Below are 13,401 nucleotides of genomic sequence, written 5' to 3'. Positions count from 1 at the left end.
ATGATCAGCATGAGCAATAGACAAGAGCAACTTCTCTCTTTCATCTGAAGCTCAAATAGGGTTCTAGGTATATTTTAAGCCAAGTATAAGCAAGCAGTCAGGATAGTCTATGTATGCTAGTGCAATTGAGTTTTAAAAACATCTATGAGTTCCTTTCCCCCCCCAATCCTGAAATTCTTGTAGGAGCTACTTAACAATTTTATAGAAATATTCTAGAATTTATGACCATGCCAGCATACAATTTTTAGCCAGAAATTCACCCACATGCTTACCAAGTATTTTAACCATTGAAAAACAATTTAATCTAATAACTCCATTCAGGAATTTATTATACAGAGTGCTCAACTTTAATCTGTTCCTACTGCTATTCTCATGATAGTTACTGTAGCAGACCCTTAGGCACTCAGAGCCAGCGTCTGTGGTAGGGACCTCAGGCTGGCTTCCACAAGAGCTAGGACAATTCAGCAATGCATGTTTGCTCTACCTTTGGTTTCCGGGATACATGGAAATAATCAACTAGCCTTATGATGAGAAATTCAGCTTCAACCAAAAGTTAAATATCCTCATCCAGGTACTCATTTTGGCCTTTCTTAGGCCTGCAAAACACCACTTGGAAGCCTTTGTTTAGAAACTTTGTCTGAATGGTTGCTAATAGAAGACTCTAACTTTCCATCTACAAGGATGGTGTGCTGGACGTTTATCCACAAAAATAATAGCAGAGGGAATATACTGAGCTCCCCTTGTATAGAAGACAGACAAAATAGCTGCAAAGCTCCCTGGGGTCTTCTGAGTTGCATATAAAAAAAGTGGTATTTGATTTTCAGTTGAATGGAAAATAGAGAGTTAAAACAAGTAGTCTACTTGAACTTCTGCCCTTTAATGATTTAAGTCCGGCTTCTTAGACTTTCTGAGAATATTATGACTTTAGTTTTACTGCTGTTTAGGCGCAACTGTTGCTCTCTGTAGAAGAGGGGTAAAGATGAAAGTATCCTCAAAAAGTGTTTTGCTTTCTCAACACAGCACTAGATGCAGGCCTAAAAAAGGCTGAAACGAGGACCTGGATGAGGATATTTAACTTCTGGTTAAAGCTGAATTTCTCATCACAAGGCTGGTTGACTATTTCCATGTATTCCAGAAACCAAAGATAGAGCAAACTGCCACAGAGTGGGTGTTTTTCCTAGATGTTGGTAGAAATGGGCAATGACCAAGAGAGAGAGATGCTGAAGTAGACACTTAAAAGATATGGCCATAGACGAAGACTGGGTAGAATTTCTGCAAGCATGGTTGACAGGATTTGGTTAAATCATTGTTGTCCAAACTTGGCGACTTTAAGATGAGTGGACTTCAACTCCCAGAATTCCCCAGCCAGCATGAAGTCCACTCATCTTAAAGTGGCCAAGTTTGGACAACACTGGGTTAAATAATCTCCAGGTGGCACAATATCTTAAGCAGCTTATTTTTGCAGATCACTGCACCCTTGCATGTTTTTAAAAACTCCCTTCAGCAATTTTTAAGGGCAGATAAACATTCTGCTCAGAGAAAAAATGCCCATGTGGGGAAACTGCAAAAGAAACACACTGTGTATATTTGTCTACTGCCTCTTCTAAAGGGATAACAACAGCATTTTTAACACAAAATTTCCAGGTATGCTGGATGACTTTTATGTAAATTATCTACTTGGAGACAAAGATTCCAAAATAACATAGCAAGTAGCATACTTCTGTCTGGCAATATATTGAGTACAGTACTATTGCAAGGAGGAGCATAAAATGCAGAAAGACAGAAATCAAGGTCTTCCTCTTTTATTATTGCATATTACTGCATTTTATGTTAATTATTGACTATTTAAAATATTTGCTTTCATTATGGTTGTTACCATTTTAAACCTACATTTTGCTTCTTTCTTAGGTAAACAAGTCAGGCAATGAATTAATTAAAATCACGGTGTTAAATAACCAGATTTAGTTGTGAAATTATGCCAACTAGAGCAATTGAGGGCAAGCAAACATTTTAAGGGGAAGTGCTAAAAAGTTCAATAGAGTAACCAAGTTCCATAACTATAATCTTGTTTTTCTGGAAATGTTTAAAAGCATACTTAAGTAATTTATGTTTTTGCCTATGCTCGCTTCAAGATTTTAATTTAAAAAAACCCTTAGCCTTTTTATGTTTTTGGATGATATCTTCTATTAGAAGATATCATCTATTAGAAATGCCTTGAAATGTTTTACCAGTATCTTAAATACACTGCTCCTACATATAGCACCGAAAGACTGCTGACACTGATGTGCTAAATGTTACTTTAATAATTGAAAATAAAGTTTTAAAAGTGTAAAAATATTAAGTACCTTAATATGCAGCTAGCTATGTCTGTATTGGGCTTAGTTATAGATACACAATAAATAGAGGTACTATTGCTACTAACACCACCACCACCACGTAAATGTTATTTTAAAACATTTATCTAGCCAATTTTAGATGACAACAAATTCAGGTTATTTTCTAGACAGGAGATGGCAGTAATGTGCCTTGGATAATTAATAAACTCCTGACACAATTGCTTAATCTAATCCTGCATTGCAAAACATTCACAAGCCTCAGAATGAACAATCTATACTTGTTTCATATGGTGACAAATAAAACGTCAGCGGCAACTTTTCAAGCACAGAATAAAGTGCCGGCTTCTCAACTAGATCTTATTTTGGCTGAAGCGGAAAAGGCCTCCCTGTCAAAACTACTATTTGAAGCAGGCAAAGTTAAAGGCATGCTGAACTCAAGCTCAACCCTTGGGTATTGCATCCCAGCTATTTTCTTGGCAGCATTACAGAAGCAGTTTGTCCTGCTAACAAACCTGGAGTTCCCAAGACATCCCCCAGGCAAAAACAAGACAAGGCTGACCATCCTTAATTTGTCTGATTGGCCCAGGCAACAAGGTGCTCTCCTGTGCTGAGGGATCAGCAAAGAGGCAATTTTCTTGGCCGCAGTACAGAACTGTTTTGCTAGTGCTTTCTTCCAGGTTGTGTTTTTGACTTCCTGGTTGAGTTTCCAAGCCAGGCAGCGCGTGGCCACATGCTACTGAGGCTATTTGCTGAGAACCACTGTCTGAAATGCTGTTTGGGCTGAAAATGGCAACGCTGCTAACTTACAACACAACACATGTCTTGAAAGATTGCCAGATTTCACCAGTTTGTTCATCACCAACAGAACCTTGCCAAGTAAGATTCCCATACTTTATAATTTAATCCTTTTGGGATATGAACTGTAGTGGAGAAACTGCACTTCCATCTACACACGTTATAGATTTTAAGTCAGTTATCGTAATTTTACTCAATCTAAGCAGCTCAAGTGGTTCAACAGGATGAGAAGGGCAAATGTTATTGTACTCCTAAACCAATTAAGATTTTATAGCAGGAGTGGGCAGTACAAAGCCACATGCAGCTCCTGGATAGCCCTCTGACCATAGCTGCCAAAAATTCAGCAAAGTATTATGCTACACAGGAAACAGGCAAAACCTGTATGAAACCCGTATGAAATAAATAGGCTTATTATTTTTTTAAAAAATGAAAGAAAACCAAACATTCATCCCGTCTCAAACCAGGGGCAGGGAAGGGAACCAGAAAATCCTTGTCCCGTGTGTTCTCCAACCACCATGAATTATCACTCCATCCTTCTGTCCCTCAAAAGTGTTAACCACAGGCCCAGCCACCAAAGGAATTGGCCGCCCTGCTTTACAAGTTTGCTTGCTTGCTCCCATAAAAACCTGCCTGCAATTTGAGATCTGGGGAGATTCTTCTCAAGACCGTCCTCATCTATGAGACCATTTTTTTGAGAGTGGCCTTTTCTGGGATGCACTCTAGCTCTAGAGCACCTCTATCTACATCTTTAGCTTTATATACCAGACAAAATAAACATGGTATCCACCTTGGCCTTTAAATCAATTTTCTGGTTTACATGTTGCTGTTAAATTTTAAAAATTTAATTACAGTACCCATTGCTGACATTGGATTTGGGTTTTTGCTTGAGTTAACTTTTTAACTCATTGCTTTGATTCTTTTAATGCTTATTTCATTGTTTCATAATGAATTCTAAGAAAGAAAGCAGAACATGCCTTCTTCTGAATTACCACTTCATTAAATGCACCCTGTAATGGTGATGACACATATTTTAAAATAAAGGCTGAATCAGTTATACTGAAATTGCTAGAAAGGTTATTGAGAAACTGCTGACTTGCTTTCTGAAGAACGTGCTTTGTTAAGAAATGCTAAGACTGAAAATATTTAATGGGAAATAATATGTCGGTGAATTAAAAAAGGTGCAGTCAATCCTTCTCTGGCCTTTTTTCAGCTTCTCAAGTCTGCATGGAAGTCTGACAGTGACATGTTAATATGTGACCAAAAACCCCTATGAGTGAGTTTCCTTGGATATTATTTAAAAGCAAAATACTGGAATAAAGGCAAAGGCTTCAGAAAAAATTATGCGGGAGTAAAGAGTTTTAGAGCTGTATTATTTTGATTACTTATTATCTACAATCAAAACTGCTTAAAATGTTTTGTTTATAACCAAACAAGCAAAAAGCATATAAAATATAAACACGATAAGAACTTGTTATCTGCAAGTCAACAAAAACAAAAACATACATAAAAAATTTTAAGTTAGGAGATGTCTTCTCAGGAACCGATTCCCCCTAGGTTTGGTCCTTTGCTCCTTAGAGACTGTTTTAAACACTGTTTGAAGGTGGCTTAAAAAAAGTTATTGACAATATCTACTCATTGGGTGTCTTATGGAGAGCCTCTGGTCATTAGGCTTTGAAAATGCCAGAAGTACTCTCAAGCAATGGATCTGGGACACTGACCTTCAAACCAATTTAAGGCTAGGGTCTAGTCCTACATTTTGGGGGATTCTTCCAAAAGGGTTTGTGCCAGCCTCCTATCTATCATCCACTACAATACAGTACTGACATTTCATAGGTCATTTACACCTTAGCTAGGGTGAAGGCAATGTCCTCACCAGTCTTCCTTGGATGCTATAAGGATACCTCTGTATGCCAGTGCTTATGCCCCCGTGGAGATGGCTCAATAGCATTTCTGAGCCATCTCCTCCTTTGTTGTTCCCTTCACAAGGACTCTTGAATGTCCCTCATCTACCCATCCTGAAGAATTTCCAGGCAGAGAGCATGAGTTCTATTTGCTGTTCTTCCTGCCTGATAAGAACTCAAGTATATCCTCCCAGGTTGCCTAGTTCTGTGCCTCTATTTGTTCTATTCACCTTACTTGTAGCTAAAGATGTGGACATTCATCTATTTGCTTGAATTTTATGTTATTTTACATGATCATTACTGCATTTTTATCTTGTATTTTTTGTATTTTACACTTTGTTATTTTATATTTACATCTTAAGTGTGTGTGTGTGTCTCTGTGTACCCTGCTGTTTTTTGGCCTAATGGTGGCAACAAATGATTCTAAAAGACAGGGTCTCAAGTTTTTTATAATTAAGATTAAGCCCTAATTTATGAGATACTTAGCAATAAATTCGCATTTAGAAGAAATATGCAAATAATATGATTTTGGAAAGACAGTTTCCATTGGAAAGCACATGTAAATTTGTGTCAGTCCTCCGGCTAAAATATTTTGCAGGAGTCAAAAGAGAAACCCTCCTTTTCCTTTTTGTTAAAACTTAGAAATACTATTCATTGTATATGCAGATGCTTCTGCTGATTAGATATTATCACAACAACTTCAGGTGGGGTTCCTATTATTTATTTATACAATTTATTAGCCGCCCTTCTCACTTTTTCCAAGCAACTCTGGGCGGCGTACAGCTATTGTTCGTGTGTGTTCCTTAAACATTTCCCATTGCTAGTATAATACATTTTTATGTTATGTTTAACTAAAGCTTTAATTTGTATTTCTAATAAAAATGAAAAATGGATCTGTTTTCTGTACTATAATTTCTATTGTGTAATACCTGAACTGTAGCCAAGCACATAATTCTAAATATACAGTTCAGTTACAGACTTTTCTTCCTTTATTTATGGAATCACACCATATCCACACACATGCACCCCATGTTCACTAACAGCTCTCAAGAGCCAACCAAACTTCTTAAAAATCCATGAAATGTTTAGTTTGCATGTTGGAATGTTCCACAGAAACAATATGCTATTAGACTGTCTGAGGAAGAGGACAGGGCAGGAGAAAACAAACATGAATAGGGAAGGAATTCCTTTTTTTTGTGATAGTAATTTTATTAAAGATTATAATTACAACAGTAAAAACTAATACAAACTAAAAAAGAGAATAAAAAGGAAGAGTAGAAGATGCAGAAAAGAAAAAAGAGAAAGAGAAAAGAATATACTAAAGGAAAAGAAATATATAAAGAAGTGACTTCCTACATTCATCACAAGTATAAACAATTTCCGTAACTTATTACCTCCTCTTAAAATACAACAATTGATCTTTTCTTCCCATATTGCTTATCTATAAACAAATCCATAGAGCATCGTCATTTCAGTCCTGGTGTCAACAAAGGTCCATTAAGGGTTACCAGAGATAACAACATATCTCTTTTAACCTTGATCAAATAAACCAACTTTAAATCCCTTCCTTTTACTTCTAACAATCTTGATCTTTAGATCCTTCAAATAAAGTCCTAGAACGTGTTTTATTTTCATTTTTTCTTTGTCCCTCCTTACAAGATTCTTCAAAGTTTAACAAGCTTCTTTTATAAATCCAATATAGGAAAATTATCCAGGTCATTCTCTTGGATTATTGTTTGCATATCCCTTTTAATTATTAAAACGTCAGCCAGTTTCTTTTGTATATCCAGTGTAACATTTTTTCCCTGTCATTCTTGTAGCCTGTCATTAGTAAATCTACTTTCAACTCAGTCTCGATCTTGTCAGGTAGAACTTGTCCCTCTTCCATAACATCTTCTAGACACAGTCTCTCCATAGAGGCAGATGTCTCTGTTGACACTATTAAAATTAATTTCTGAGTCCACTGTTCAAAAATATCCTTCAATATGTCCAATGTTAAAATATTTTGTTCCATTCAGTGATTGTAAGTTGAGTTTGCGTTCTTCTCCTTTAATTGTGATCTTTAGTTCCTTCTAGTGTCCAATTTTTAAAAACTTATTTTTTTTAATGCAAAACAAAATCATTTCCCCACAGGAAGGATTCTTTATAATTAATTCCAAAATATTATTTCAAATTTATCTGGACCCTTAGTCCATTTGTAACTTTCTAAAGTCAAAGTTTTAATCATCCTCTTGTTGTTTATTAAAAAAAAAATTTTTTTTTTTAAAGTTCTTAAATTTGTAGTTAAAACTTTCTTTCACTAAAGATTGAAGGAAACTCATCCGGTACTGTCAAACTTGTTGATCCAAAGTGATATTTCTAATAGCTGAAAAGCAGTTAACAAGCAATTTCCTAGAAAAGTTTAGAAAAGGAAGGATGTGAACTTAGTGTCCTTTCAAAGGCACCGTCTGTGGTTTGAACAAGATAGCTATTCCCTCGTCTCTGTGCTCAAAACCTGCTGGAGACCACTGTCTGGAGGAGCAGCTATCTGGAGCACTTGCGAGTGATCTCAAGTCCTCTCCTTGTCTGGAGAAGAATTACTGAAGAGCTGGCTTCATTCTACCGTGGTCATCGGTTCCTCTTTTCGCAGAGCCATCTTCAGTCTACCATTTCTTCCTTGAGAAGCTGGGAAGGAACTACTTTTTACCATGGAAGAGAATTAAGAAGTAGCAGTATTTATTAAAACATAATGTTCAGCAAGCTGGTTCTTTACGAACCCTGAAAAGCTATCTTCATGTGCTTACGCAATTCTAAGGAAAGTATCTTCTTTCTCTGGCCAACTATTAGTACATATTCTACATTCAAAATGAGTCAAACCCTATGGAAAATCATTATCCAGACTATCTGATGTAAGCAATCTTTCTAAACATGGAAGCTTCAATTAAAAATATTTAGAATGAGACTTAGACCATAAAGTTTCAATGCCTCTTGGGAACTTTTTATTATCCAACTACAGAAATAAATAACAAGTCGTATTATTAAATAATTTGCAAACGTCTTATCCTGTATTAGTAGTTTCTCTTCCAATCTGCTCTTTTTATATTTTGCTGCTTCTGTATTAGATTTTGAATTATTGTTGTAAATCAAGTAATGGTCAACAATGACATTATATACCTTGATATACTACAATTTATTAATGTCTATCAAATAAAGTCACAGAAATTAGAAATTCTGAAAGAAAGACAGAAGAGAATACACAGATGATTGTTTCCTGACACACCTTTGCTATATTCAATTCCATCCCTTCCTCACACAGATTACAGATGGGATAGAAGTCCTCTTTCCCTGGTACATTTGCACTCATGGGCATCCACAAAAACTTAACGATTTCATCCAAATGACTAAAGCAGTGTTAAACTAAAGGTAGTCCCGAGTTTAAGAACAAGTTCCCTACCCAAGGTCTGTCCTTAAGTCAGATTTGTATGTAGGCTGGAACGCTATTATTGTGTAATACTGTATAAGTAGTATTGTGTAATTAACTCGAATCATTGTGCATTTAACCTGAATACAACAGGCTCTGTTCTTAGCTATGGGCCGTCCGTAAACCGGGCGTACTTAACCTGGGGACTACTTGTATTACACAAGCTCTGCCCATTTTAGGAGTATGTGTGATGTCATGACATACAGACAAAAGAGGTGGGGCTTGTATTATGATGGCATGACATTTTTGGTATTCTTCTCCCCCTCCCTACCCAATGCAACTCTCTTGTGCTTACAAACCAGGGATATACATAGTCCTTCAAAGGACATAGCGTAGTTCTCAGCTACACTCAATCCTCCAGTGCCTCCCTCCTTTTCATCTTCCTCTTCCTACTTGCTCATTTGACAAATTGCCCAGTTCTGATTTCCACTACTACTATTTAGCTACTACATACTGAGGAAAGTAAAGAATGCTTCTCACTTGCTAGGCTGACATTCCTACTGATTTCCCTTTACTTCTTTGCCTCAGTTACTTATTTTGTTTACTGATATGCTGCCTTTTTCTCCCAGGGTCCTTTACAATTCAAAATCATTTAACACACTGGAAAATATAGAATATATTTCTGACCCTCTCATATTATTAAGTACTCTTCCATCATTATCACCACTCCTAATAGGAAATTAAGATGATTTTTCTCCAAAGAAAAAGAAAACAGGAATCACATCTTCTCTCATTAACGTCTTTTAAAGTGCAGGGGAGCAATTCTGATCAGGAACCAACAATACTAGAGAGAATATAGAAATAAAATCACAGGTTTAAAACATACTAGGCAATATCCATCACAATGTAAGTGGACTGCCACTCAGAATATTCTTTACCCTTTCCCTCTTTCCCTTCTGTAGCCCTGCTAAAATTTGCTCCAGAAGGTAATTCAAATCTTGAAAGCAGATCTAGAGACTGTAGAAAAGGAGAGGCCATTTGGTTGATGGGCTTGCATAATTGGATATAACTCCTGTTGTTAAGAAGAATCAAATGTCAAATTTTCTCCATGTAAGAGTTCTGCTAAAATTTTATTTCTGTAGAATAACAGGTTCAAAAAAAGATACCACACACTTCTGAGGAACATTTTCTTCATTAACCATCTCTACGTTACACGTTGTTGGATAATTCTGAATTCCACTGCAGTTGCTCCAAGAGTGAAAGATCTATCTTTTTGAGTTGCATGAATAATAGATCCTAACATCTGACATTCATGTTGCCAAAAATGCTGTAGGTCAAAGTAATATTAATAATCATATTCCCAACATTAATACAAGTATGAATTACAAATATGATAACATTTCTCCATTTTATTTCTAAATTAACAAAATTACTGCATATGGCAATTCAATTTTTAGAAAATCAATTAAAACATAAATCTTACAATTCCCGTATCCTCTTCTGACCTAGATTCTGGGTCAAAGGAAATCTAGTAATTTAGGAGTGATGGATAAATGGGACAAAACCCCTCTCTATAAAAGCTTAAAAAATGAATAAAAGGCAAAGAAGTAGAATCAAATCAAGCAATTGGGCAGATAGAACTGCTTCCATCAGTAGAAAGGATCTCCTTTCAAAGGACTACGGAAACCTCAGAAATAGGATTAGGGGAAACATGAGAGCTTGCAGTGGAGAGGGAAAATATCTATTGTGCAAGCAGGTATTTTTTTTTAAATGGTAACATATACAGGTAGTCCTTGCTTAACGACCACAATTAGGACCGGAATTTAAGTTGCTAAGCAATGTGGTTGTTAAGTGAATCATCACATGACCTGATCCAATTTTATGACTTTTTTGTGGTGGTTGTTAAGTGAATCACCATGGTCATTAAGTGAATCACATGGTTCCCCATTGATTTTGCTTGCCGGAAGCTGGCTGAGAAGGTCACAAATGGTGATCACCTGACCCTGGGACACTGCAACCGTCATAAATGTGAGCTGGTTGCCAAGTGCCTGGATCGCGATCACATGACCACAGGGGCACTGCGACGGTCGAAACTTTGGGCACTGGTCTTAAATTGCTTTTGAAAGCGCCATCATAACTTCAAACGGTCGCTAAATGAATGGTTGTTAAGCAAGGACTACCTATACATATCATATCATATCATATCATATCATATCATATCATATCATATCAATCATATTTTTCTCCAAAACCTGCAGTATATTTAGCTAAACCAAAAATCCAAGTATGAGAACTGAATGCCACTGCAGTTTTGATAACATCACCTATATTAGCCCTAGGAATTTAAGAACATTTTTAATTAAGAAAGAAGGAATGTAGAATAAAGTGGAAATATTATTTTCTAAATAGAAGTCTATATATCGATGAGTCCAAGTATCATCTTGGTCAATGTAGCCTTGCCCAATTTTAAAATTTTGTGAAAACAAGTATGTGAATTCATTTGGGGCATATATTTCTAAAATATGTGTTTTCAAAAAATGAAAAATACATTCCAATACAATAGAAACAGGACATATTAGGAGATTATTATTATTTTATATGAAAGAATCACTGCATCAGAAATGGTCATTAGACCTGAGAATCAAAAAAGGTTAAAAGCTACAAAGCTATCAAGACTGATTCAAAGGTGTGCATGTACACACAGAGTATGGTATACATTACAAAATAAACAAGGATCTGGAATGACTTTCTCTTCCTAGCAAACTAGGTCAAATGCATCTAAATGACAGTATAATCACTGAGATCCATGGAGTACTGATAGCACATAAAGATGGAGAGGAGAATCATGAATTAGGGCTTTTGGTAAACTCAAGGCAACTTAAGGCTCTCAGATTCCCCACCACAATACTTTTCTGGAAAGTTGGGGAATTATCAGTTCCCCCCAAATGTGGAACAGGAAATGGAGAAAGTGGGGAATGGAGGAATGCCCATTTATTTATTAGATTTATACACCACAAACTCTATTCAGATTCACTGTAGCTTACAAAGAAAAATTAAAACAGACTAACCCATCAATACAAACAATAAAACATGCATGGGATGTACAATATTATCCAACTCATTCACCAGGTCAGCTGGAAAAGGCCATGTTTGTGGGTTCAGCTCACAGTGCAGTGATCAGGATTAATTCTGTAACCACTGTTTATAAATAGGTGAAGGAATTTGAGGAAATTGATGTTAATAATTCATGTTACCACTGATATAACAGGTTTGTCCTGTTCTTGCAAGAATATGAAATTTTCTTTGATCTTAAAATGAGGTCAGTACAATTTAAAATCTTGTTTGTGTAACAGAGGACAATTCAGAGAATGTTTATTCTCTGCCATTGCTGTCCTACTGGAAATGCAAATCAGAAATTGGAACATGAACTCATATAGTGTGGGCTTGTCCTAGAATTACCAATTTGGGATAGCATTCCATAGGATTGTTAACATTATTGTAGACCATGTTGCATGTCAAAAATGCATACGTTTATTAAGTAATATGTTTATCTTTATTGCATCTTAGGGCTTGGAATCTATAAAACAAAACAAGAAATGGTGGATAGACAGACAGACTGACACATAATACTGAATCCTGGAAGAATAAATCTATACTTCATTTGTGGCAATGAACTGTTGATATATACAGTGGGGCAAAAAAGTATTTAGTCAGCCACCAATTGTGCAAGTTCTCCCACTTAAAAAGATGAGAGAGGCCTGTAATTTTCATCATAGGTATACCTCAACTATGAGAGACAAAATGAGAAAAAAAATCCAGAAAATCACATTGTCTGATTTTTAAAGAATTTATTTGCAAATCATGGTGGAAAATAAGTATTTGGTCACCTACAAACAAGCAAGATGTCTGGCTCTCACAGACCTGTAACTACTTCTTTAAGAGGCTCCTCTGTCCTCCACTCGTTACCTGTAGGAATGGCACCTGTTTGACCTTGTTATCAGTATAAAAGACACCTGTCCACAACCTCAAACAGTCACACTCCAAACTCTACTATGGCCAAGACCAAAGGGCTGTTGAAGGACACCAGAAACAAAATTGTAGACCTGCACCAGGCTGGGAAGACTGAATCTGTAATAGGCAAGCAGCTTGGTGTGAAGAAATCAACTGTGGGAGCAATAATTAGAAAATGGAAGACATACAAGACCACTGATAATCTCCCTTGATCTGGGGCTCCATGCAAGATCTCGCCCCGTGGGGTCAAAATGATCACAAGAACGGTGAGCAAAAATCCCAGAACCACATGGGGGGACCTAGTGAATGACCTGCAGAGAGCTGGGACCAAAGTAACAAAGGCTACCATCAGTAACACACTATGCCGCCAGGGACTCAAATCCTGCAGTGCCAGACGTGTCCCCCTGCTTAAGCCAGTACATGTCTGGGCCCATCTGAAGTTTGCTAGAGAGCATTTGGATGATCCAGAAGAGGATTGGGAGAATGTCATATGGTCAGATGAAACCAAAGTAGAACGTTTTGGTCTAAACTCAACTCGTCGTGTTTGGAGGAGGGAGAATGCTGAGTTGCATCCAAAGAACACCATACCTGTGAAGCATGGGGGTGGAAACATCATGCTTTGTGGCTGTTTTTCTGCAAAGGGACCAGGACAACTGATCCGTGTAAAGGAAAGAATGAATGGGGCCATGTATTGTGAGATTTTGAGTGAACACCTCCTTCCATCAGCAAGGGCATTGAAGATGAAACGTGGCTGGGTCTTTCAGCATGACAATGATCCCAAACACACCGCCCGGGCAACGAAGGAGTGGCTTCGTAAGAAGCATTTCAAGGTCCTGGAGTGGCCTAGCCAGTCTCCAGATCTCAACCCCATGGAAAACCTTTGGAGGGAGTTGAAAGTCCATGTTGCCCAACGACAGCCCCAAAACATCACTGCTCTAGAGGAGATCTGCATGGAGGA

General features: G+C 37.0%; 1 protein-coding gene across 2 annotated transcripts in view; it reads right to left on the bottom strand.

The window, feature by feature from the left end:
* The window catches only part of RAPH1 (Ras association (RalGDS/AF-6) and pleckstrin homology domains 1), a 79,870-nt gene that overhangs the window by 30,617 nt on the left and 35,852 nt on the right, over positions 1–13,401 (bottom strand). The gene's annotated exons all lie outside the window — the stretch shown is intronic.

The sequence above is a fragment of the Python bivittatus genome, unplaced genomic scaffold, assembly GCF_059951505.1.
Source record: "Python bivittatus isolate LINGU-HERP-01145 unplaced genomic scaffold, Pbiv_v1 ctg000200_np1212, whole genome shotgun sequence".
NCBI classification, from domain to species: Eukaryota; Metazoa; Chordata; class Lepidosauria; order Squamata; family Pythonidae; genus Python; species Python bivittatus.
This window is presented reverse-complemented; position numbering and strand designations above follow the sequence as displayed.